Source organism: Ranitomeya variabilis, chromosome 1, assembly GCF_051348905.1.
Source record: "Ranitomeya variabilis isolate aRanVar5 chromosome 1, aRanVar5.hap1, whole genome shotgun sequence".
Classification (NCBI taxonomy): Eukaryota; Metazoa; Chordata; class Amphibia; order Anura; family Dendrobatidae; genus Ranitomeya; species Ranitomeya variabilis.
The window spans coordinates 885806495-885834440 of record NC_135232.1 but is presented as its reverse complement, the minus strand read 5'-3'; the positions used below and the strand labels follow the sequence as shown (position 1 = coordinate 885834440).

At 40.3% G+C, this 27946-nt stretch overlaps 1 protein-coding gene across 1 annotated transcript in view; it reads right to left on the bottom strand.

Annotated features, from left to right (window-relative positions):
* TET2 (tet methylcytosine dioxygenase 2) overlaps positions 1–25893 on the bottom strand; it is a 96236-nt gene extending 70343 nt beyond the window's left edge. The window contains exon 1 of the mRNA XM_077278221.1: positions 25466–25893. The gene's annotated coding sequence lies outside the window, so the exon portion shown is untranslated. The remainder of the gene's footprint in view (positions 1–25465) is intronic.
* Positions 25894–27946: the final 2053 nt, after the last annotated feature.

Sequence of the window (27946 nt, the reverse complement as noted above, 5' to 3'; positions counted from 1 at the left end):
ATCACACCTATATGAATATGTTTCTACTATATGAACTAATTTGTATTAGGCTGTGGGAGTAACAAGCACAAGGGCTGTACCGCGCTACACAGTATGTTGGTGCTAAAATATTGCATAAAAGCAATTAATTCACAATTTTTGTGACTGATCACATATAAAGATTGTTGTAACATAGGAATGTGCAGATGGCAATATGCATAAAAACTGAATGATCATATGAAAAGTGTTCTCTGGGAATAAAAAAATATAAATAGTAATAAAGAAAACATAATAATGAATAAATTCCTAAATATCTTCAAATAGCAAATCCTACTAGTTTTGTCATTATAGAATTAAAATGGCCATTGTATTGTAAGGCTATGGTCACACTATCAGTATTTGGTCAGAATTTCACATCAGTATTTGTAAGCCAAAACCAGGAGTGGGTCAAAAATACAGAGTTGGTGACGTGTTTCTATTATAGCTTTCCCCTCTGCTCCTGGTTTTGGCTTACAAATACTGATGTAAAATACTGACCACATACTGCTAGTGTGACCGTAGCCTTACACTGATAGAACCCTGTCCTAGGATGTTAATAGAAAGATCATGTGCAGTAGGAAGCTCCACCTTCCGTTCTTCATGTGTAGGAATATCTTATTCCAGTGAATATTCTGATCTAATATTGGAGATACTAGAGGTACTGAGGTAAGAAGAGGCTGCTCACACTGCTGTCCATCTTGACTGTCGGACCTAATACTAGTGATACCACAGGTACTGAGGTAAGAAGAGACCGACCACACTGATGTCCACCCTGTCTTTCTGATCTACTACTATAGATTTCAGAAGTGGTGAGGTAAGAAGGGGCTTCTCACATTGATGTCCACCCTGTCTTTCTGATCTACTACTGTAGATAACAATTGTGCTGAGGTAAAAAGAGGTCACTCACATCGCTGTCCACCCTGTTTTTCTGACTAAATACTGGAAATACCAGGGGTCCTGAAGTAAGAAGAGGCTGCTTACACTGCTGTATACCATGTATTCCTAATCTACATGGTATACAGCAGTGTAAGGAGCCTCTTCTTACTTACTTACTGGAGATACCAGGGTTGCTTAGGTAAAAAGCAACCATTCACACTGCTGTCCATCCTGCTTTTTAGCTTAATCATGGATATACCAGGGTTGCTTAGGTAAGAAGCGGCCATTCACACTGCTGTCCATCCTGCTTTTTAGCTTAATCATGCATATACCAGGGCTGCTTAGGTAAAAAGCGACCATTCACACTGCTGTTCATCCTGCTTTTTAGCTTAATCATGGATATACCAGGATTGCTTAGGTAAGAAGCGGCCATTCACACCGCTGTTCATCCTGCTTTTTAGCTTAATCATGGATATATCAGGGTTGCTTAGGTAAGAAGCGGCCATTCACACTGCTGTCCATCCTGCTTTTTAGATTAATCCTGGATATACCAGGGTTGCTTAGGTAAGAAGCGGCCATTCACACTGCTGTCCATCCTGCTTTTTAGCTTAATCATGGATATACCAGGGTTGCTTAGGTAAGAAGCGGCCATTCACACTGCTGTCCATCCTGCTTTTTAGATTAATCCTGGATATACCAGGGGTGCTTAGGTAAGAAGAGGCTGCTCACACTGATGGCCATCCCATCTTTCTGACTAAATACTGGATATACCAGAGGTGTTTAGGTAAGAAGAGGCTTCTCACAGTGATGTCAACCCCATCTTTATTATCTAATACTGGAGATTCCAGAAATGGTGAGGTAAGAAGAGGCTATTCACTGGACTGCTGTCCATCCTGTCTTAATGATCTACTACTGGAGATAAAAGGAGTGCTGAAGTAATAAGAGGCTATTCACACTGCTGCCCCAAGCTGCATGTCTGATCGAATATTGGAGACACCATGGGTGTGGTAAGAAGAGGCTGGTCAGATTGCTTTTCACCCAGTCATTTTTAGCGGTCCTGAGGCACTGCTGCCTACCCTGTGTTTCTTATTTACTACTGGAGATTCCAGTAGGGCCAGAATAAGAAGAGACCACTCACACTGCTGCCCATGGTCCACCCTTTCTTTCTGATGACAGTTCAGGCAGAGGGCGCACACTAGTGACGTCATCGTGCCCTCTGACCTGAACATCACAGCCAGAGGACGGAAGACGCCACAGTGGTGGAACACGAAGAGGTGAGAATCGCAAGTACCAGGGCCCAGAGCAAGCAGGCCCCCTCGCCTGCTCAGGGCCCCAGCACTTGCCTAGGTTCGCTGGGTGCTAACGCCGCCCCTGGTATGAAGGCGCACTCATCCGCATGCCTATGCCTGCTCATATTTGATGCCTCAAAAAATGCAACATGTTGCGCTCGCCACACACCACGAAACAGCGCATGCGGACTCATCCGCATGCGAACTGATGCAAATGCATGTCCCTGCATGCACAATGTTAAATATATGTATACAAGACGCATGCATATCTATACGGATGTATACGCTGCGCACAGATACGCTAATGTGAACCCGGCCTAAGTTAGTAGCGGGGATCCCCTATTCAGGATATCCTTTTGTTAGCTAGTGATGTGGGCTGCATCTATTATGGCATTTTTTGTTGGACTACCTCTGGCATAGAACCGATACTTGTTCATTTCTCCAGAACTTTCAGCAATTTTGAGTGCTTGTAATTTTACTTCCGCACTGGAGCTAATTGACAAGGACTCCAGCAGTGTAACTTTCTGTTCTCAACTAGTCTCTGAGGGACTGATGTAGGTTAAAAAGCTATTTCCTGTAAGGCCATGTTCACACTGAATTTATGTAGTATGTTCAGAGTTTCCATCTGAATTCCCAAAACCTGGGACCATAACACAAACGGATTTCAAACTCTTTTTCTTTTTTGTTTTTGTTCAAGAGAATCCAATTTTTTCATACAGACATAAAAGCGTAGTTGCCTCCCTTCTTGTGCCTATCTGCAAAAAAATTGGACACCATCAGGAAAAAAGTACAATTGGAGTATATTTGAACTCCGTTTGTGTCACTACAATCTGTGGCTCACTTGGGGTCCTGTTGGGATCACGTTTTTTGGGGACTAAAAAAAACTGCAGGACTCAATAAACACAATGAACAGTTCCTGACTGATTACCTTCAAAGAGCCTAAGTAAGGTACAGTTATATACACATTGCGTCAAACACTTATCCGACAGCGTTTCTCAACGCATACTGTACTGTTCCCATAGACCCCCATTCATCCAAGAGAGGTCAAAAATGTGTTATTTTGGCCTCCATCTGGATTCTACACCATGGTCTTATACAGAGGGACAATGCAAGACATACAGTTGCAATCAAAATTATTCAACCACATTACAAATAATATTTCTCAGCAAAATTTACAAACTTTCTGCTGTTTGCAAACAACCAATCAAATAAGAACGGTGTAACTAGCTCAACATAACTAATATAGCAAGTGGTTTCTCCAAATTCGCCACAAAACCCCACTATTAATGACTACTGTACTCTCAGGATTATTAACCCCCCTCATGACAAGCATCTTTAGCACTTTGTAGAGCCCCTTTGGCTGTTATAATCTAATGAAAATGTGATGTATAACCACACTCCAGCTTATGTCAGTGTTCCTTAGGAATCTTAGCCCATTCCTCATAGGCAATGACCTCCAGTTCACCAATAGTCGAGGGTCTCCAGGTCGTTAAAGCATTGAAATGTGGAAATGTTCAAAAGCATTGAAATGTTTCTAGAGATATTGCTGGAATCACAGTCCACAAGTTCAAAGTTAATGGAACACTGGCTACACTATCTGAACGTGGCAGAAAAAGGAAGCTATCATCAGCTTTGCCGTCACTGGGCCTTCCAACAGGACAATTATCCCAAGCATACCTCAAAGTTCACCAATGCCTGGATTCAAAAGAAGTCCTGGAAGATTCTACATTGGATGTCACAGTCACCTGACTTGAATCCCAAAGAAAATCTTTGAAAGGGTTTGAAGAACGCGGTTATAGGACACAGACCCAAAAATATTAGTGAACCGGAGACCGTCGCCAGGCTGGCTAATCAAGAGAAGAGTCATGGATGCTGGGAGGAAGGAGGTGGTTTTTATGGCTTCCGTCCAGTGGTCTGGCTGCTGCACTGGATCGGGTGAATTGATTTGCAATGGATTAAATATGGCGTTACTAAAAACTAGTGATGCCACTTCCATTTACTATGGTTGTGCCAGTGTGTCTACATTTTGTCTAAGAATTCCTAGGCTCTGTTCACATTTCCATATCTTTTCCGTTTCTCTGTTTTGTTTAGACCAGACAAATGGATCAGATTAATGGAATTGGCATCCTGTGCATTTCTTTGTTAAATGGAAGCAGAGGTTCGCCATTGATTTTCATGGGTTCTCAGCTTTCCGTTTGATGTTTATTTTTAGAATGGAATAACGAATTTCTGCCTGCAGGAATTTTTTTTCCCCCAGTCTAAAAATAAATACAAATCTTTCTTCTCTGCTTCCCTTTGAAACAGGCACAGGATACATTTTTTTTTCTAAACGGACATGTGAACAGAGCCATAAGCTGCATTTAAACTGTAAGATAATTGTGACCAAGCATTGATAAAACCAATCGTTTCACGATTATCTTACCGTTTAGAAGGCTGTCAATCACCCTATGAATGAGCAAAGTGCTTGTTCATTGGGTGAAAAAACTTTTGTTCGGAGCTAAGTCTCATTGCACTGCGTAAACAGGACTCACACTGCCGAGAAAGATGGCAGCCAATGTATACTGAGCAATCTAGTATAGGTTGCTCAGTGCGCATCGTTTACTGCGGTCTACCTGTGTAAACAGGCATACAAACGCCGATCGGTAAAACTTTACTGATCAGGGGTTGTATTGTGCTGCTGGTCAGACCCTTACACTGCACAGTGTAATACATAGCAATAAACAAAAATAAAAACCTAGCCATGATCCTTAAACGTAATAAGAGCCTGAAAGGGGCATGTCTACTGTGAAAATATTTCAGCATCCCCAGAATAGTCCTTGTTGAATACTTTAACTATGAACATCTGTTAGACTGATCAACTTGCTACTTGTATAACCGGCTTCATGAAATACCTATGTAAGAGGACAACCATAAAAAAGTCACAACAAACACAAGGACATGGAGGAATATACTTCTACAAGACTTCATGCACATAGTAAAGCTGAATCGACAGAACCTGTACGATATGTGGAAACCCAGTGGATCTATGTTATGTGCCTGCAATCTGTGTGCCACAGTTTGGAGTCCATATTCTCCCTAGAAGTAATGGTTCTCTGCAAAAAGGCATTAAAACATATGAATTAGGAGGCACATTTAGGTAGAGGATGAATGGTATCTGGCCATAACAGAGTTTTGCTGGGGCTTTTGATAGCGAAAGCATACAATAAGCACAAGAAGTCAGAGACATTGGTGTAGACAGGTAGCAGTGGCAGACATACCATTGGTGCAACCTGTACAGCCGCCATGTAGAGAAGAAGGAGTCCATTCCCAAAGCAGTTGGAATTGTCCATTAGAATGAGCTATTGGACTGGAAAGGGTCCATATACTGTATATAGGTGTATGCTTCCACGTTCAGGATACGGCAGCGCTTTGGATGCAGCACATGTCCGCTCCGTCCAAAGCGCTGCCAGCTTATGTACGCGCGGTGATTCCGCAGCTGTTCACTGAACCATGTGGAATCACCTTATCCTATACATTGGATGGTGATATTTATCTTGCGGAGACTGTGTCTCCGCAAGATAAACTGACATGCTGCGGTCTAGAAAGACATGCCGCATGTGCGTATACTCAGGGAAGTTGGAGGCGTCCCTGCACACATAGTGGAGATGGTATTTCATAAAATCCCATCCACTATACTGTAATATCTGGCTGCTGTGGATTGGACGCTGTGGCTGTACGCAGCGTCCAATCCGCAGCGTTTACTGACCGTGGAAACATACCCTAAGGGTCCACATATATACCTGCTACAGCAAGTAGGCTCTCTGGCTAATTGTAGGTGACCCTCTTAATTAAAACCATTGAGTCATATGATTTCAAAGCACGAGGTGCGAAATGCTCCCAGAGTGACAACTTTGTGGACACAAGAAAAATACACGCAGATGGCCAATTACATTTTTCCCACTATTTAAGTACTCTTTTTGCTTGCATTTTTTTATTACTTTTGTATGATTCAAAGCACGGCACTTTGTTTTTCATGTGACAAGGCGGACATATTGGAATGCACATTGACATGCTGTCATAGAAAGAAGTTGCATTTTCTAACAAGGCCCCAAAGACTCTCATCTGACCGTGGTCAACTTGTTTTGTGCCAATCAAAATTGCATCTCTGGTTATAGCAGCTAATGAGCAGACAAGAAGAAATGTCTAGCTGTCAGGTTAACAATACCGTGGAGAAAGGAAGTAAGGGAGGCTGAAGACCTTAAGGATCATGCAGATTCTGCGTAATGACCTACACTACATTTTACTTTTTATAAGTGCTGGAGACTATACAAAATAAGCAGATTATAAGTATTCTGCCCTCCTCTATATTTAATCTATACATCTACAAGCCAAATGGTACATTGTAAATGAACTTTTTGTGCCTTTTAGTCTGTTATAGGCTTTTTAATATGATTTTTTAAATTCAATAAATCTCAAATTGGGAGAAGCCATACTTTATATGTTCAGAACCTAAGTTCTCCTTTCAGCATGTCACGTTCTGACCTTAAAGCTGGCAAAAGCCATCAGTCATCTGACATCCAGCTTCCAATACCCCATGCATGGGAATGCTCACCTTCTTCTTACATTTCATGATTGGCCAAAGAAATGATAAAAACTAATAGAAAATAACATTCACCTTGAGTGATGTCATAAATTAATCAAAAATATAAATAAAAATCCAAAGCCATATTGAATTTTAATATGAATAATATACAGTACCTTACCCTATAGCATCACGTCTGCTGCCGTGCAGAGGGTTTAGGCAGGAAAGTACGTTTGGGAACCTGTTTACATGGTCTCAATGCCAAATGGGCACAGTATCACAAGTCTGGCAAAACATTCTTGCTCAAAAATTGAATCATTATTACAGCACTTGGGCATAAAGCCAGGAGAGGCAAAGCGTGTCTGAGTCACTCATTAAAGGGAAAAACGCCAGATAGTCAATGTCATGCATAACTGCAATTATCAAGGTCTAGGGATTGGCTAATTTAGCTTGACTAACCCAAAAAAGGAAAAAGTCATGCCATGAGGTTGTGGTACATAAGCTGATATCAATGTCCTTTACAGTGCAAACATAATACAAGGTCTTCTTCAGACCATTGTAGCATTAATACTTCTTCTATACTACATAAAGTAACATCCATACATGGAGAATTTTAGATGTATACTTACTGCCAGATGACGGATGGAGAAACATTACATTGGATTAATTGCCATGCAAAAAATGGAGCAAAAATTTTGAAGGTCAATGTATAGGATTGATGTCTAGACAAGCTGACGTTATTCTAGGTGTAGAAGGCTTTTCCATGCAGCTGGATGATGCCGTAGCTGTGTCGGGTTCACATAGGGACAGACTCTACAGTAGCGGTACTGTGATAACTGAATGAACTAATGACTTATCAGAATGTAGGTCATAGGGTATACATACAGCGCTATCAATTTCGAGTCATTAATGTGACAACGACTTAAATAGCCGTGGCTCAGGAAGTATGTTTCCCACAGTTTAATGTGCAGTATATAACTTAACACATTCCTTTCCACTCGATCACTTGCGTAACGAGCTTCACATATTAATGTATTATGCTCAGATATTGCTGATCTGAATGAAGAATAGGTAAACTAAATCATTATGTTAAAAGTCTGTAAAAAGATACATGTCACCTCTAAACTGAGACTAAAATTCCATATCGGAATTCGGTAGGATTTGGAGTAAGTAAGAAAAAATATCCAGAAACCAAACACTTGCATCTGAGTGAGAGCTTGGTGCTAAAAATGCTTGACAATATTAAAAGCAATTTAAAGGGAACCTGCCACCAGGTTTTACAAATATAAAGTATGGCCACCACCTTTAAGGCTTGTTTTACAGCATTCTAGAATGCTGTATGTATGTCTCCAATTCACTGTGCATAGCACAAAGAAGGGCCTCAGTCACTGTCCGGTCCGATGGGTGTGTCTGGTCTTGATCTGACGCCTCTACTCTTCCTACAATCGCCGTCCTCCATCTCTGCTTCATGTGAATGATGCATCCTACGTCATCCATACAGTGTCCCCGAATCCCTAGCCAGGACAAAGTACTGAAATGCACTGATGACCAGGAAATAAAGCAAGCACATGCGCACTACAGTACTTTGGTCAGCCCTCAGCACGCCTACACAGGAGCGCGGTTGGGAGAGACTGTGTGGATGGTGTAGGACGCATCATCCACATGAAGCAGGGAAGTTGGATGGAGACACTTTTTTGTGCTATGACTGGAGACATCTTTTTTATGTGAGGGGATTGAGAACATACATACAGCATACTAGAACACTGTAAAAGAGGCCTGAAATGTGATAACCGTACTTTGTATTGAAAAAAACCTGGAGACCGGTTCCCTTTAAGGATGACCATAGAAAACATCATTTTTATGGTATTTTAGTGTATGGTATTTTTAGGTCATTCATACACAAGGTTTTCCAAAGAAGACTTCTTTTTACCAATTAAGATAACTTAAGGAGTGTTCTCTTTGCCAAATACTGGTCCATCTCAGTAGGCCGTTATGACACATGGTGTCAAATTGTGGAATAGGGTTAGGGCACTGAAAAACAAGTATTATTTTACTCCTTTTTGTAATGAGTGACCCCAACAAATTAATGCTGAATCTACAGCTTTTACACATGCCACTCCCATTATGTGATGCTCACAAGAGTCACAGTGGCGGACATCTAGTGTACACCTAGATTATGTATCCTGTAGAGCTGCTTTACTTGTCCTGTCTCTAGTTTTTGCTAGTTTTGCACAAACCCTGGACTCCATGATATTTTTTTTTTTTTTTTTTTTAAGCGCTAAAGGAAACATTTTTCCATTTGTTCGTTTTTTTTACTTTGGTGTCACCTCTGTTATTTGGCTGCAGAAATGAAAATAACCGAAATGTTTAGACTAAACAACTTGTATTATGACATAAATACGGTGCACCTCTTTCAGTTTGATTTAAGGTAATAGTAAAATAATGGGATTATTGGGTACAAATTCAATGTGGACATAAAATCACATTTTGACCAAATAACTTAGCTTGTTATTGGGATGTATGTAGAAATCTAAATGTACTTAGACATATGATAAAATGAGTATTCATACTGTGCAGGAACAACACTCATATCAAAACTTTAAAAGGGCACGGCAAGCTAGGTGTGTCTTTATTTTAACTTGCTAAGCAGGATTTTCTCTCTTCAGGTGACCAAGCCTTGATAGTACTTGTTCACAATTGTTCTTTGGAGCTACTATTTGCATGTGCTGACAACACTGCAGGCAACAGGCAGGTCACCCTGTCCTCAGAAGACTGAGCACCACGACTGAATGTCACCTTAAATTACTGCATTTAGACTAGTGTAAAGGTTAAAAATTACTCTGACTATCAAAGAAACTAGTAATGAAGTCAGTGACCTTTTATGCCAGGGTCTCAAGAGAAAATGAAACTTATTGTGATCAAAATGCATATAAGAAGCAAAAAAATATTCTTATGGCCCATTTAGACAGGCTGATTCAGGCCGGTAACAACCACCAATTGGTTGTTATCTCCTGGTCTGTTCAGACAAACCAACGAACATTCTACATGTACACAACAATCGCTAATACGATCAATCTTTGTGCATAGAATATCATGCTATTGGCAGCCCATAACTTTTTACAATGTGTTGCTGATAATGATAATTTTTACACAAGCATGAACCATTCAATTAACCAGCGAATGAGCATTTTGCTTGTTCATATGGTGATTGCCCGCCTGTCTAGACGGGCCGGTATTTGGGAACAAGTTTTCCTAGGAACGCTCATTCTCCGATTAATGGGTTATCTAAATGGGCCTTTATGACTTGTATATGTAGTGACACATGGTGCTTAGATTAAATAAGTTGGGGATAGAGTTGGGTAACTGGAAAACAAGTTTTATTGTAGCCTTCTTTGTAATCGCACCTGATAAATAGTAGTGTGTGAATTTAAACATTGTTGCTAAAAATTTGTTGTAGAATCTGCAAAGGTTACAATGAACAATGCAATGTTTACTGCAGAATATCAACATATGGGCAGCATGGTGGCTCAGTGGTTATCACTGCAGCGCTGGGGTCCTGGGTTCAAATCCCACCAAGATCCGCATGAAGTTTATATCTTCTCCACGTGTTTGGGTGGGTTTCCTCCTGGTACTCCGGTTTTCTCCCACACTCCAAAGACATTGATTGTGAGCCCCAATATGGGGACAGTGTGGATAATATCTGTAAAGTGCTATGGAACTAAAGGAGCTATATATGGTAAGTGTGTAAAATAAATGTGTTAAATTAGTTAAATCTGCCACAAAATTCTACACCAATTCCGGACTTTCCTGTGCCTTTGTAGCTCACAGAACCTCAAAACATCAGCCATCCATCTCCGTGCTTTACAGTAGGAATGGTGTTCCTTCCATCATAGGCCTTGCTGACCTCTCTCCAAATGTAACGTTTATGGTTGTGGCCAAAAAGTTCAATTTTGGTCTCATCACTCCAAATTACCTTGTTCCAGAAGTTTTGAGGCTTGTCTCTGTGCTGTTTTGTGTATTGTAGGTGAAATACTTTGTGGCATTTGGGCAGTAATAGCTTTCTTCTGGCGACTCGACCACGCAGACCATTTTTCTTTAAGTGTCTCCTTATTGTGCATCTTGAAACAGCCACACCACTAGTTTTCAGAGAGTCCTGTATTTCAGCTGATATTATTTCTGGGTTTTACTTTGCACTCCAAACAATTTTCCTGGCAGTTGTGGACATTTTTGTTGGTCTACCTGATGATGGTTTTGTTATTACAGAGCCCCTGATCTTCCATTTGTTAATCACAGTTTGAACACTGCTGACTGGCATTATCAATTCCTTGGACATCTTTTTGTGTCCCTTTCCTGTTTTATACAGTTTGACTATCTTTTCCGGTTGACCCGTTGACAATTCTTTTGCTTTCCCCATGACTCACAATCCAGATATGTCAGTTGCTGGATGAAAGATGTAAGAGTCTGTCTGGATCCCAGAAACTCACTCAGCTTTTATGCACACACACTGATTACAAGCAAACAGGTCACAGGTGACGATGTTACCTTTAGTAGCCATTCAACCCCATTTGTGTCAACTTCTGTGCATGTTACCAGGCCAAAATCACCAGGGTATGTGAACTTTTGATCAGGGTTATTTGGATGTTTTGGGTTGTCATTATGATTTGAAAAGAGAAAACACAGTAGTTTGACAATAAATGGCTTCAGCCAACCACTAACCATTAGTGGAGAAAAAGTTTTGGTGTTATTCATAGTCTCTGAAAAAAGGCCAAGAAAGCAAAAATTCTGCCGGGGTATGTAAACTTTTGAGCACAACTGTGTATGGCAGCAGCTTACTCCACTCTTCCTATAGAAGACACATGAATGATTGGCCGACATGAGCAGTTATCTGTATGGGGAGTCAGGAGACTTAGGGTACCGTCACACAGTACCATTTTAATCGCTACGACGGCACGATCCGTGACGTCGCAGCGATCGTATGAATATCGCTCCAGCGTCGTAGACTGCGGTCACACGTTGCAATCCCGGCGCTGGAGCGATGCCGAAGTCCCCGGTAACCAGGGTAAACATCGGGTAACTAAGCGCAGGGCCGCGCTTAGTAACCCGATGTTTACCCTGGTTACCAGCGTAAACGTAAAAAAAACAAACAGTACATACTTACATTCCGGTGTCTGTCCCCGGCGTTCTGCTTCTCTCCACTGTGTAAGCGCCATAGCCGGAAAGCACAGCGGTGACGTCAGACGTCACCGCTGTGCTCGCTTTCCGGACGGCGCTCACACTGCAGAGAAGCTGAGACGCCGGAGGACAGACACCGGAATGTAAGTATGTACGGTTTGTTTTTTTTACGTTTACGCTTGTAACCAGGGTAAACATCGGGTTACTAAGCGCGGCCCTGCGCTTAGTTACCCGATGTTTACCCTGGTTACAAGCGAACACATCGCTGGATCGCTGTCACACACAACGATCCAGCGATGTCAGCGGGTGATCAAGCGACGAAAGAAAGTTCCATACGATCTGCTACGACGTACGATTCTCAGCAGGATCCCTGATCGCTGCTGCGTGTCAGACACTGCGATATCGTAACGATATCGCTAGAACGTCACGAATCGTACCGTCGTAGCGATCAAAATGGTACTGTGTGACGGTACCCTTAGTTGTTAGGCCCACAGTTACCTAAGGTGTATGAGTACCTTTATATAAAGATATACTGAAAGTCAGGAAAACTATCTGTAATAATAAGCTTAAAGAGTTCAGATGACAGTGTCTGGTGATGAACTCCGAACACAGACTTCTCCTGGAATTTCAGAGAGAGATTTTACAGCTCAAACGTTTGGGTCACCATTGACTTCGATGGGATTTTCAAGTTCGGGTATAGTTCCAGTACCTGAACTGAATTTTGGACTAAATTTTGATTAACCCAAACGTCCAGGGGTTCCTTCTCTCTCAATAACAATGCTAAAAGGGCTGTTTTAACTGCCTGGTTCATGCACTTTAAAGAAACTGTATTGAACTGCTGGTCTAACAAATATCTATATTCCTGTGTGAGCTTCTGTGTTCCTTTCCCCCATAATCAGACACTATTTACAGGCTTTGTCCCTGTCTGAACACGGGGGAGTGAAGCAAACTAGCTCACCCAGGAGTAAAGATTTTTGGTCCAGTTGCAGTTCAAATCAGCTATTCTAAGTGAATGAGCCAGACAGTTGAAACATCAATTTCAGCATAGATTTGGGGAGAAAGGGAAGCAAGATAAGATAATGGAGTATGTTACAAAAAGTCATAATTCATAATTAAATTTAAAAAAATAGTTTCACCTTAAGTTATTAATTTACAACATATACAGCCAATGTCACTTGTGGAATATTACTATATTTTTTTATTTCTAGCTTTTGAGAGTAATCCATTTTATAAAAGTCATGCTAGCATATTTGTATTAGATTAGAGGTGTGGATTGATATTATAGATATAGATTTTTTTTAAAGACAAGATTATTACATGTCTGTTATATTTTTGCAATATAAAATATATATAAAATTAATAAATGATGGAAAATAAAATTATATGTTGCAAATTCTAACCAAAACTGAGGAAGCATCTTTATACTGTATATTCCATCATTGAACGATTCTTGTGATATCCTGTAAAATTGTCCAAGCAAAACGCACTATCCATGTGGGGCTGTAGTGTTATAAATTAGTAATCTTGGCTACAACAAAACTTTGTCTGATTTTGACAATTCCATTTTGTTAAAAGGGTCCCCTTGCAAATAGTTGATCATTTTATGTTTAGCCAGAAAACCTCTTTAAATGATCGACCACCATACATCCAGTCAATTGTAAATCATGAATGTGTCGAATAGGGGAGCCACCAGTTGAGTACATCATACACCATTGTTTAAACTACTGACTAGCTAAAAATCCAAAAAAGGGCAAATTGCATTTTCGGGGGGGGGGAAGTCAGCCAGTCACAATGTGAATGACCAGCTGACTGTAAACAATCCCAATAAGCCATGTGTTCAAAAAGCCAGCTAAATACAAGGGAACTTCTTCTAATAGTCACCTTTGCATGTCTAAAAAGACTCCCAGATGTTTTCAGCTCTTAGGTTTAGATGCATGCAGGCCTTTTTGGCAGAAAGATCCCAAGATGAAAGAATGTATTATCTTCCTAAGCAAGGCAGGCTGATACATTTCCTTAATCACAAGTTACTTCAACCACAGAGACAGGGCATGTTATGATATCAAAGGGATAGGGACACTTGCTGTTTAGTCTTTAGTTCAAAGGATCTCTTTATAATGTAAAAATATTCATTTTAACATTCCTGAATCAGTCTTTGAGGTAATGCTAAATATGCCATGGATAGGTAAAAGAAGCAGACCCAGTTTATGACTGCTTAGAATGTGACAGAGATCGTCTCTGGTCTAATGTTCTACTCCAAAGCCAATGGGACCAAGATAGTGCTTTTCACTAGTAGATATGAACTTCCATGTTACCAATGACCATGGACAGAAAATCATCTTCTTCGTGAACGCTTCTATTTAGTTTGGGAAGCGAAATATGAAATCCCTCTGGTCACCTTTGAGAGCTTGGAGAACAACTTGGCTGTATCCATAGCAAGTAAATTGGTGGCAGATTCCTTTAGACTCCCAGAATCGGACAAGTTGTTTAAAACCCTTTGTAGTCATCGTATAGTAGCATACATTTGCCAATATTACTGATCGGTATGTTGACAAGTAAGGCTGTGTGTCCACGTTGCATTTTTTTATGTGTTTCTGCCGCAATTTTTGCCGCAGCGGAAACACTTGAAAAACGCTTTCCCATGCAATCTATAGAATTCAACAGTTGCTGTGCCCATGCTGCGAATTTTCCCGCTGTGGAATCGCATAGCGGTAAAATCCGCAGCATGTTCATTATTTCTGCGGAATCGCGATGATTCCGCCACCATAGGATTGCATTGAAACGCTCACTTTACGCATGTGGCTATGCCCACCATGCGTAAAGTGAGCGCTTCATGTGCGGATGGTACCCAGGGTTTGGAGGAGAGGAGACTCTCCTTCAGGCCCTGAGTACCATATTCCTGTAAAAAAAAGAATTAAAATAAAAAATAGGGATATACTTACCTTCTGATGGCCCCCGAAGTCCTCCCGCCTCTCAGCACTGCACGCGGTGGCTTCCATTCCCAGGTGTGCATTGCGCCAATCACCTAAGATGACGTCGCGGTCACGCGATCGTGACGTCACAAAGGTCCTTCGCGCAAAGCATCTCTGGGAACGGAACGTATCAGGAGTGCCGCTGAGGAGATCGGGGGCCATCGGAAGGTGAGAGTAACCATATTTTGTATTTTTTTAATTACCAACCTTTTAATTGACCAACCTGTCAACCTCTTTTCCAAGCAATGCTTCAAATCGCTTGTAAATCGCAAGCATTCTGCAAGCTAAAAACGCTTGCAAAACACTTGAGTTTTGCGGGAAAACACATGCGAATTCAACATGTGTTTTACCCGCAGCAGAGAGTTGCGGAAATGCTGCGGGCATTTCCACAGCATTTCTGCAATGTGGGCACATAGCCTTAGTATTGAACTATGAATGCCCCCTAAATTGCTATTCTGCAATAGTAATTGGTGTTGTGATTTCAAAAAAATTGTAAAAATTTTATGATCAGATAAGCTTTCATTGGGTTATTTATTATCTGCTTATTATATAGTAACAACAAATTCCACAGCATTGTACAGAGATTGTCACAATTCACATCAGTGCTTGTCACCACTGAGGCTCACCTTGCTCAGACACACACCTCACTATAGTCAATTTCATAGAAAGTCAATTAATCCCTTAGTAAACTTTTTGGGAGTGCGGAGAGGGAATCAAGTTTCCCAGTGGAAATACATGCAAACATGGAAAGAGTACACAATCTCCATACAGATGTTGTCCTTGATCATAACTGAACCCAAGACCCAGCGCACCAAGGCAACAATGCTAAGCACTGAGCCTCTTTGGATTGGACCTGCAGAGATATTTTGACAATACATTAAAACATTGTATCAAAAGTGTAGTTAAAGGTTACATACCTTAGCCCTATATTCGCACATTATCACATTTTCACTGTGTGTGAATAAGGCCTTAAAGGGTTGCCCAGGCTTATGATATTGGTGGCCTAGCTACAAAACATTAATATCATAATGTACAAAGGTGATCAATAGTAGATCTGGAGGTCTACCACCTGGCACCCTCATGATCAGTGGATGCAAACAGTCAATGGCGCGAGGACAAGGGCTGTTTTCAATTCTCCCAGCAGCCTTGTGTTAAACTATGAATGGAGCTGGAACTGCACAACAACATACACTGTGTAGTAGCTGTTACCAAAAACTGAGGTCAGCTATTGAATTGAAAGGAGATACGCTACAGGTCTTGGTAATGGACATTACACAATGAATGGAGAAGTGTTGTTCCCACTCTGTTCACGGTTTACATCATGTAGCAATAGTAGACACGGCACTCTAGGCTTCTTGAAGGTGCTCAAGTTAGGTATCCAACCCGTCAATTATAAGCAATAAATTACTTGGCACTCAGGAGAACTTTTTGCAAAATAAGGAATTCGTTTATTCAGTGCATCCAGTTCAAAAATTTAAACGTTTTCGGTCTAATCACAAGACCTTCATCAGAAACATTTTTTTGAGTACTGGAAGCCAAAAGATATATGTATGGGCCCACTAAGGTGCCAATGTCAGATGGAGTCCAGGAGACAAAAGACGCCTTGGATCGCCTAGAGGTATAGGGGATAAGCGCTGCAGAAAGGCGAGGTACTCGCAGGGACAATAGCGCTGCTACCTCTGGAGGCATCGGCGCCATACTGCAGGGGTCACGTAGCAGTTCCGGGAGCAACGTGACCCCTGCAGTACGGCGCCGATGCCTCCAGAGGTAGCAGCGCTATTGTCCCTGCGAGTACCTCGCCTTTCTGCAGCGCTTATCCCCTATACCTCTAGGCGATCCAAGGCGTCTTTTGTCTCCTGGACTCCATCTGACATTGGCACCTTAGTGGGCCCATACATATATCTTGTGGCTTCCAGTACTCAAAAAAAACTTTCTGATGAAGGTCTTGTGATTAGTCCGAAAACGATTAAATTTTTGAACTGGATGCACTGAATAAACGAATTCCTTATTTTGCAAAAAGTTCTCCTGAGTGTCAAGTAATTTATTGCTTATAATTCACGGTTTACATCAGGCTGCCACCATATCTGACAATAACTGATGATTGGGGTTGCAGGTGGTAGACTTCCACCGATCTGATATTGAAGACCTATACTAAGGATAGGTCCTCAATATCATAAGCCTGGTCAGCCCATTTAAGTCGATTACATATGGTAGAGCTTGCTACTTTTTTATTGAAACAAGTAATGGGTCATTAAAGAGCAAAAGTATAAAACAAACTGCCTCAAAATTGTGCAGTAAAAAACATCAGATTCATTTTGACTACAAGAGTGGTTAAAAAGAGCGTCTCACTTACTCTGGATGACCAGTCCTGCTGTACAGTACACACACAGCTCATTGATTATTATGGGTACTGTGTAATACTTAATTTCTCCTACAGTGGCACTGCAGGGAAACTGAAACTTACTGACAGATTTCCTCACAGGTTACAGATAGTCGCGGGGTCTCACGAGGAGGATACTTTGTGATTTTCCTCTTTTTAAAAGACCCTATAACAATACAGCCTCCACTCCAGGAAGCCTTTCACTTGGTCGCAATATATAATATGATACATCATGTGTTATGTGTATTTTCTCTGCAATCACATTTTCAAGAATTATAAGAAATGTTGTAAGTGTACTATAAATTGTTACAAAGGTAAGATATAAAAAAAATTGCAAACATCAACATAATAAACATATTAAAAGAGGTAAAGTGACTTCGCTACAAATACAGGCATCGTTGTGCATCCCACCACACTCGGTAACTGGTTTTGGAACAGGTAATATAAGCAATCTGTTCCTAGCCACACAGAAAGGACTCATTGTGTGATGCTACTCCTTATGCTTTATTTCCTAGTGTCCCAGATTGACCTTCCTAAGACATGCGCAATGTTTTTCTTACATTCTGCACATCCTATGACCAGTGATTCCAAACAGAACAGTTAATTTGCCTCCTTGTATCCTTGAAAAAAATCTCCACCGTGGCTCACTGCCGAGAAGTAAATGGCTCTTACGTAGCTGGATCCAAAAATACAACACAGCAATATTTATAGGGTTAACCATTGCCAACAAGTCGCTTAGGCAGCAATTAATCTCTCTAACAGGATTGTTCTTAGCGGGTCAGAATGTTTGTTAATATCTGCTACTAACAATATTGCTTATAATGGGTTTTCTCTCCTGGAGACAGACCCTTTACATTGCTCTTCGGCAATAGACACTGCACGTTGCAGGTATCGTCATCTAACAATTTGGCAACGTTACAGTGAAAAAAGTTGCCCGTTTTTGAAGATAACAGATTCTACAGGATGTCCGATTCTGTTTTCTGCCTCGGTCCGGTCTAGACATTTGCGGCACTTGTGACACTTAATAGGACTGACACACCCTCCAATTTCCCCCCTCGTATTTCTGGAATCATGTTTGTAAACAGTGTAGCCATGTGCGCGACACCACGTGAGAAGGCGTCACAGTGACCTGGAATATCCTATTCGTGGAGTCACCTCTGGCACCGATATTAATGCAACAACGCCAGAAATCTTTAACTCCCTCCCTTCTTGTTGATTCCAAACACTGAAGCCTAAAGAGCGGCACAAGGTCTGCTAATGTTATGGAGGAACCTCAGCGACATTGTCAGCGAAGTGCTCGCCTCTTTTGTTTTGCTGCATCAATCAATCTTGATATGACTCAGCAGAATGGTAAGACCGTCCGAGCAGCGTCTCGACTCATTTACTACCGTACAATCCGAGCTACCATCGATGGTATCATGCACACATTACGCATATTCCTAATTCTGCCATGACTCCATTAACAGATTTTTTTATTATGCCATATCTCCCAGTGTATACGCAACTCTTTTATCGGTTTAGTATAAATGTGACTTGCCCTTTTTGTTAAATGACTTCATAGGAGCAAAGGACGGAGGAGAAGTAAGTTAATGGTGTCAGCAGTAAATAGGAGGGCACATCAGGACACGGTATTAACTCCTTTACGGAGATGTCCAAATACCAGCGTTAAACAGTTACCAATAAGTGCTGAATGAGCTAAAGGTAGTGTAAAAATGATAAAGCACAGTTCAAGGCCAGGTCTATTTAACTCTTGACGCAAATGAATGTACATACTACGAGTATAACGTACCATATAGTCTGTCAGTGCTATTTTCTCCTATGTTGTCTCCGATCCCTGCTTCTAATTTATTTATATGGAGAACAATAACCTTGCAGGCATCTAATGATCTGTCTGGAAAGAACAACACAAATATACTGCTATAACATGGGCAAACCATCCCCTCACAACAACTTTATCTAATGGTGAGCTCTTTGTTTAAAGATTCAAAAGGTTTCTATGCCTTCCAATTCTTTTACAGCACAGCCAAAATTATTTATAGGCTCCGAGCAGAACAGTTTTTCTATTGCCAGTGCGTAGCGCAACAACCACCAGACCTGTGTTTGTGAGACCGGTTAGAATCTATTTTTGGCTCACCGCAGATGACCTCTGTCCAAGTCACGGTGCTCGATATCGCTCACGTGATTATACAAAGACAAAATAAAGCTAGAATCCTGCTGGGTCAACCTTCCTAGGAGGAGGCACGCTTAGGTAGACTACCAGCATACGCAATGCAGGCATCACCATGATTTTGAACCCTTCCACCTAGAGACAATTACGTAAATGTCCCTGGGAATTCTGGGCCGTCTTTTTGTAAACAGTGTAGACATGTGCGCGTGTCGTCCACGTGTCTCCCGGTAGCACATCGCATTAACTCTTCTTTCCTCCAAAGTAATGGCATAAAAACTTAAATGGTGTCAATAACGAAAAACATTTTTTTCAAGATTACCTTTTGTAGGAAATTCAGCTCAGATTTTACAAACATGGTCTGTAAAAAAATCACAAATTAGATGCATCAGGCATGGTAGATCTTTGGTTTCTAAAAACGATGTATACCATATATGACATAATTCCCGAAAATCTATGGGAAAAAAAAGCAAGTCTAAGTACTGAGCGTATGTTGTATTTTCCGAAGTTTCTTACAATAGTAAAAATGTTGTTATATTGCTCGCATTGCCAAGCAATCCACTTTAGTAATAAGAAAATGACATAACTGATCTGTATATTGAGCAATCTGTGAATTTCATATAAATGTACTGTATATACTTAAATAAGACAACTAGAAGATGTGCACTTAAGTCAGACCTATCCCTTATCTTAAACAGGTAATTTTTTATTTTTAACCAAGTACAAATGCTGCTGTTCTCCTAAATTTGGGGTTATTTTGCTTTTGTTCCTCTTTCCAGGGCTATGTTTGTATACCTAGTTTTGTTAGCTAAATGGGTCTGGTTCTCAATTCTAAACTTCTTGAGGATCAAGCCCCCTTTATTTAACAAGACTAGATTTTTATGCAGAAAAGAGGATCCATCGCTCATGGATGGAGAGGCGCAGCATCTAAAGAAAAACAACTCGAGATTCAGGAGAGTGGCAACATTTAGACTTGGTTACAAATAAAAAAGAAATACATATGAAAGACAAGTGGCAAGTCCCCTCTAAGCCTACTTGGTTAAGCATTCAATGATCCCATATTTCAAAAAGTCAATGTCATTTTAGGCCCCTTTACCAGTCATAGCAGTTAATTAAAACGTAGTTGAGAGAGATCTTATAAACTGGTTGCCATCAGAGCCATGACCCATATAATATCAGTGAGTGACATCACTTTAAGTGTAGTAGAGTAATGGTGAAGCTATGTGTTGGTACTAGAACTAGTGAACTTGGCCTAAATTTGGCATGATAACTGGGCAGTCTAATACACAAGGCATGAAGTCACCCTAGGACTATGGGATTCACTTTCTTCACAACACCACAGCCACGATTCATGTATAGAAGCAAAGCATTGACCAGTAAAGCATTATTCTACAGGCTAAATTACTTTAGCAGGTCAACTGTGCAGTCTAGTACACAAGGTGTAAAATCACCCTATGGCTATGGGACTCACTTTATTCACAACACCACAGCCACGATTCATGTATAGAAGCAAAGTATTGACAAATAAAGCATTATTCTACAGGCTGAATTACTTTAGCAAGCTAATTGGGCAGTCTAGTACTAAAGGTGTGAAGTCACCCTATGGTTATGGGACTCACTTTCTTCACAACACCACAGCCACGATTCATGTATAGAAGCAAAGTATTGACAAATAAAGCATTATTCTACAGGCTGAATTACTTTAGCAAGCTAATTGTGCAGTCTAGTACTAAAGGTGTGAAGTCACCCTATGGCTATGGGACTCACTTTCTTCACAACACCACAGCCACGATTCATGTATAGAAGCAAAGTATTGACCAATAAAGCATTATTCTACAGGCTGAATTACTTTAGCAAGCTAATTGGGCAGTCTAGTACTAAAGGTGTGAAGTCACCATATGGCCCTGGCATTTACTATCTTCACAACAACACAGCCACCATTTATAGATAGAAGCAAACCATTGACCAATAAAGTATTATTCAAAAGCTGGATAGCTTTAGCAGAGGTCAGGACTTTCATGTCACCATTTTTGAATAAAAACATACTCAATTTCTTATTTTACATACATTTCAAAGAGAAACATCCAAACGCTATGTACAGTATATTGTATTACTGTATGTATTATATAGTTCCTGTATATTTAAGGGGTGGCTACTGACAAAGATAGTGATACTGGAATCCTTATTGTGAAAATATAAATATTTAACTATCAACTTTATTAAATATCGAAATGAAAGTCACACCCTGAGTCAAACGAATATGTTACATAACTCGTTTTAAAGCTCGCAACATTACATAATACCAGTCAAGCAACATCACGCTACATTTAAAGAGCCACACGTGGAATCCCATCCCTTGCCTCCCAACACTTCACCTTGGCAGTAAGACGCCAGGTATACTATTGTTGTTGCTTTTAGCCTTTTATGTGAATATATAGTAAGTTTAGCGATAAAAATGGCAGCGGCCTTCACTATTAATAGCTAGATGACATAGCAGATTTGGGATTACTTGCTCGCTTAGATGACCTATGGTTATTTTATCGGTCTGACATCCAGGAACACCATCGATCAGCAGAATGATAGGACATCAATATTTTAGCCCTGGATAATCCCTTCAACACTCTTACAGGCTATTTTCTCTAATTCCACCATAAACACACTTGAATTGAATGACAATGTATGTTGTCGCAATAGGAATAGGGAAATATGGGAAATATGCCGCTGCCAGTCCACCAGGAATTGTTCATGTTTTCACATTTTTTGCTAATTTCAGCTTTATTTTTACTGTAAAACAAATATCTAATATATATATATTACATTTTGCAGGTAAATCTGCCTTTAAGAGACATAGCTTTAAAGTGAGTGCATGCAATTCATAAATCGGAGAGGGTCAAAACTAGATCAAGGCCTGGTAACACGTCCATTTATGCACTAGTTCCCTTGCACTCATGGAACAATGTCCAGATAATACTCTTAAGGGCTAGTCAAATAATAACATTCTAAAGTACTCTCATACTGATTTTTACAGCTCCCAAATCACTGGCGGACATAGACAGAAGAGGACCCCTGTGCAAGAACAATATATAGGCCCTTTGCAGTCCACTAGCTCATCATAATGCTTCTTCTTTGGAGGTGGAAACTGTCCTCCTTACCTCTTGAGCCCCTGTGTGGTTGCACAGGTTGCACCAATGATGCGTCTGCCCCTGTCCATATTACACCACCACAGATCACCCAATTAATATTTTAATAGAAAGTCATAACAACACCATTAGGCTTTTTACCAATTTTGATGAACTGTGCTATACTTCTGTCTGCTACACCACAAATATGGCCCTACTATTACCATAGCCACCTACAATGTAACTGATCATGAGTATATTCTTACTAAGTCTTATTGAAGTTTGATTATACCGCCACATGACTATTCTTACTCATTTTGCCCCTTATCGTTTCCCAGTCTTTCTAAAGTTATGCTTTTTGGCGGCCTACAAGGTGCATTTCTGGCAAGCAGTTGTTTGTGGATGGTAAAGTACTGTATTCTGGATTTTTGCCCTCTTATGATTATATACCACAATGAGACGCAGGGATACTGTGAATGTGACTAAACAATTTGTGGTAATGTTTTGCAGAATTATTTCCAAAGATTACCACTGACATTCCTTGTTTCCTTGGCAGCGCTCTTCCTGAACACAAGCCTCTGTACACTTCTGAGTGACTTTTCTGAAATCAGCTGAGAATACAGTTACAGTAACTATAATGATTATTACACTTGATCGAATAAGAATTTTAACTCGAATTTAAGGAAGTTGGTGCATTTTTTGTAATGAAAGACATGAACAAGCATCAAAAAGCAGTCTGACGGTTAAAGAGGTGAAGCACAAAAATATTTGCTAAGATAGCAATATTTATGTATATGATCGAGATTTAGTCACCATAGTTACCGAGTTGAACCATAAATCCGACAATCAACCGTCCAAACTATCTCCGTGGTAATGAGCCTTGAGCCGGCGCATGTTGCCTGCTCTTTAAACAATGTTGACATGCCAGAGTTCTACACCGCATCAAGACTATTTCAGTGACCTGGCTAGGTGCCAAAACCCATAGAAACAATGCCAACACTATACCTCGTAAAAAAAGAAAACTTTCCAACCAGATATCAAGAGTTGATTTAAATTCTAAGACCATGGACATATCCAGGGCCAATGTGACTGTTCAGTTCAAGATCACTCTAACTCTAGTATCAAAAACAAAAGTCAACCTGACGATAAGTTTGAAAAAAAAAAAGTATAACATTTTGTTTTTCAAAATGCAAATTTATAATGGTAAAATGTTTTATAGATAGCTAAATGCTTAAGATAAAACAGCTAAGATACAAATTATCATTTCAAAAGCAGGCGCAAACAAGGTGTTAACGGCCCATCTGCAAGCACATTAGTGATGCCTGATTGTAAACACTGATGCGTTTTACACACCTTTCCATGGCTATTGTCTTGCCATTAAGGATTAACTTTCCCAACATGTTACAAGTTCCAGGATAGAAGCCTTATTGAATGACGAGAAAAAGGTTTATAATTGTCCCCTTTTATCCCAATCTTTGTCAGTTCCAAAGGAAAGTCCTACGTTGCAATACACATGTAAATTTACAATTGAATCTGCATAGTTCCTCCCCACTATGCAGCAATGCAGACAGCCATTAAGATGCAAATGGAACAACCTCCATTAGCTAACAACAGGAAACAGATCTTTTAATCCCAAGGAATAGAGAAAAAGCCACTGTTGGGAGACGATCTTGGGATATGGCTTTCTGAATGAATCTGTGCTGTGCCTTACCTCACTTTTTATACGGTTCAGCCAAAGTGTGACGAAACCAACTGCATTGAAGAATTTCCTTGGGTGTCACAATGAACAGTTCGCCGGTTCTGAGATGGAGGTTCCCTATGCCTTTAGTTAAATGGCACAGGCCAATTTCATCTCTAGGTGGATTTATCCATTTTCTATAGGTTTGTATGGCCATTAAGCATCCAAGAATCACACAATGCACCACCCACATAGAATTAACTGGAATGATCAAGCGCAAATATTCACACATATGACATGATCATAAACTGTTATCACATGCTTATCTGCCCAGTACGTCATTAATGATGAGAAAAGACCAATTACTGCCCCATATTTCAAGAACAAAACAAAGCCCATTCTTCAGGATTCTCAAATCTACACACTGACATTAGATCTTTTATCACACAAAAAAAAGAAAATAAACACAAACTACATATTGTTAAAATGTGCCATAAGATTACAGTTCATAAAATGTACAAAAATGTATGTTCCTGCCCATGTCCTTTTGACTGCGCCTGCCTTTGTGTCTGCTTGTCATTCACCGGCTATCTAAAAGAAAGCTGATTCACAGCAGCACAAAGGCAGAATGCTGCCTTAAAAATGTCCAAGGTATGCTGAAAGACACATGCCGGGCGGGCGACAGAGAAAAACAGAGCAAGATGTCTCTCTGTAAAGTATCTTATACCTAGTCACATGGCAAGTAGGCTGACCAGACACAAATGTATGGGTTTAGCTGTACAGTACATAAAAAAAGAGAAAAAAAAACTTACACGAAAAAAGGCAAAAGCAAAACAATAAAAATCCTCTCTAAAGAAATATAAAAAGCTCTAGCTAATCCAAACCAAGCCTAGAAACAGAAATATTAAAAGTGAATGTAAGCTGAGTTTAAGGCTGTTTAGACTTTACTTTTTCCTACACACAACATAAAACATTGAGAAAACACAACAAAAACTTACATGTTATAAATATCAAGCATAAAGCAAAAAAGCATTCTGGAAAGACAGAAAAAAACATGAAAAGAAAGGGCTCTTTATTATTTAAAAACTACACTTGTCAGCCATGTTGGAGAAGGATCAGTATTTTCTCCTCTTTATTCTTGCACACACTGAACAAACAGATGTGTCTTCGAAAGTGTGAGAAAGAAACAGGGAAGAGAGAGATAGGAAGGACGTATGGGCATAAATATAGCACTCTGACCTCTTAAATGTCCCTCTGCCTTGCAGAAATCCAGCAAACAGTCTGGTCTCCTTTCTAACAAATCCTAAAGGGCAGCCATCTTGCTTCCTTCTGCTCCTCTACGAAAGCAGACTAGCCTCCACATCAATATTCATAGGGCAGTTTGACGTCTGCTCTCATCACTTGATGAAGCCCCGGTGTTGCTGTTCACTGTTCCAAATGGTAGACGTGACTGGCATGAGAACCAACCCCAAAGTAGTGTCTGCTGACAAGGAGCTCTGCCTGACTGCTAGCCTGGGTAATGTAAATCAGTTCCCTACTCAGGGCTTCCCACATAAAGCCTCACATTTTTTTTGGTTGTACAATAGTAAGCAGAAGTCTGGGTTGCATTAAAGCTGTGGAGTGGATCATGCTGGTATTCTGGCTGACTACTTGCTTGCTCTGCAGCTTCACAGACACTGCCTCCAGCTACAACCCAGTAAACTGCCTTCTGTCATGCAGAGAGGGGGGAAGGAATTTGCAGGCAAGATTAGATAGCTGATTTTCTGAATATCACATTACAGTACAGTGCTCTTGCTCTACTTCCCCCTTTCAGCTCCTCTCACACACACATTTCGACATTTCCTTCTAGCCGCCTCTCTACAAATATTACTAAAGTCCATCTTTTAGTAATTGAATTAGTTTTCTTCTTGGGTTCCTAACTGGAGAACTGTAACACAGGTCCATAAACATTTGGTTGTTTTCTTAGTGGCCAACCTCTTGTTTACGCTGACCATGTGTAGTGCTTGACACTTGGTTCTTAAGTCCTACCGTGCAGCTACATGGATGACACAACAGCTGACGCACGCTAGTGACAAACTTTGTTTTCCGTAATTGTGTGATGACACACTTTCTATTATTATGCAGTGAATAGGCCGCTCGTGTTTTCCATGGCAATCTTTTATTCATCGTCTGTCATTTGATATTCTCATACAGAAAGAATAAATACTATTCCATCTAAAGGGCTGGTAGTAGATTCTACAATTAAATCCATAAAGGCATTGCTTCTCCAGATTGGACAATATGAAATTTTATCACAATATTGCTTCAACTCAAACCATGTGTATATGTACCCAAAGGATTCCCAAAGTGTAAAGCAACCACAGGGGTGTAGAACTTACTAATTCATGAAACTAATACTATTTTTTTCAGAAGGGAAAACTGAAATTTGATCCTGTCCACTTATCTTCAAAGTGTACTAATACCATAGACTTCCCTGCCCCCTGCACTTTGACCAAACGAGAAGAGGAAGCAAGAAAAATTAGGTGCTACAAGTGTTAATAAATAATTGACATAGTGCCGCTTTTTCTCATAGTACCTTGCTAGACTAAGGACAAAATAGAACCATGTGTATAGAAAAGCAGGTATAGATATATAAGACTAACAGCCAGTCTATACACAGCGTAAGCTTAAAGCAAGCCTATACACTGCCTATAACAAACAGCCAGCATATACACTTCCTATAACTAACAGCCAGCTTATACACATTTTACAACTAACATCCAGCCTATTCACAGCCTATAACTAACAGCAAGCCTATATAAAGCCTACAACTAACAACCAGCCTATACACAGCCCACAGTTAACTGCCAACAACTAATCAATGATTAAACTCTATGAGTCCATGTACTGTCCTTTTAAAAAAGTGACAGCAAATGGACGTGTACAATGTAAATGTAAATGTAGCCTAAGAACAAGTATCTGAATTAAACTTAAAATCTAACAACATGCCACAAAAAAGCACATACTAATATGGCACAATCGTTTTTTAATTTTTACATTTAGGAAACTAGACTTTGGATAGGTAGACATACCTGGATGTAACCACACTGATCACTAAAACAAGGGAGCATAAGTCCACAGCCAAATGCCTCTCTCCTCGGAGACTGAAGACTGGCTTAATACAAAGCTAACAGAGTCTGTCTTTAGGCTCAGAGAGAAGCGGCACCTAGCTGCTTAGCTCTTCTGTGCCTTCATTTTAGCGATCAGTCTTCTGCCCCTCCATTATAGCGATAAGAGGTGGTAATTTTGTAAGAGTACAATCACAATTAATTTATAATGAATACCTGCCGCATTAATTAAAGAGATAATCCATTCATAACACAACTATTTCAAAGATAGGCACATGGCAAGTGGATCTAAAAAAACAAGAAGGGTTTCTAATGCATCCAGAGATTTAAAACCTGTTGAGGTTTCCTTTTGGGTGACCAGAACATCTCCTTAGTGGTCCACTACACAGCCTTCTGATTTTCTGGATCATTAGATTACAGGAAAAAATCAAGCCTTGTATGACCAGCTTAAGCAAAATCCCATTTTCTAAACAATTTCACCAGTGACTCGACTAATTACATGATTGCTAGTATAAAGGCTGAGTCACACATAACAATATCGTTAACGATATCATTGCAACGTCACGCTTTTGGTGACGTAGCAACGATCACGCTAACGATCTCGTTATGTGTG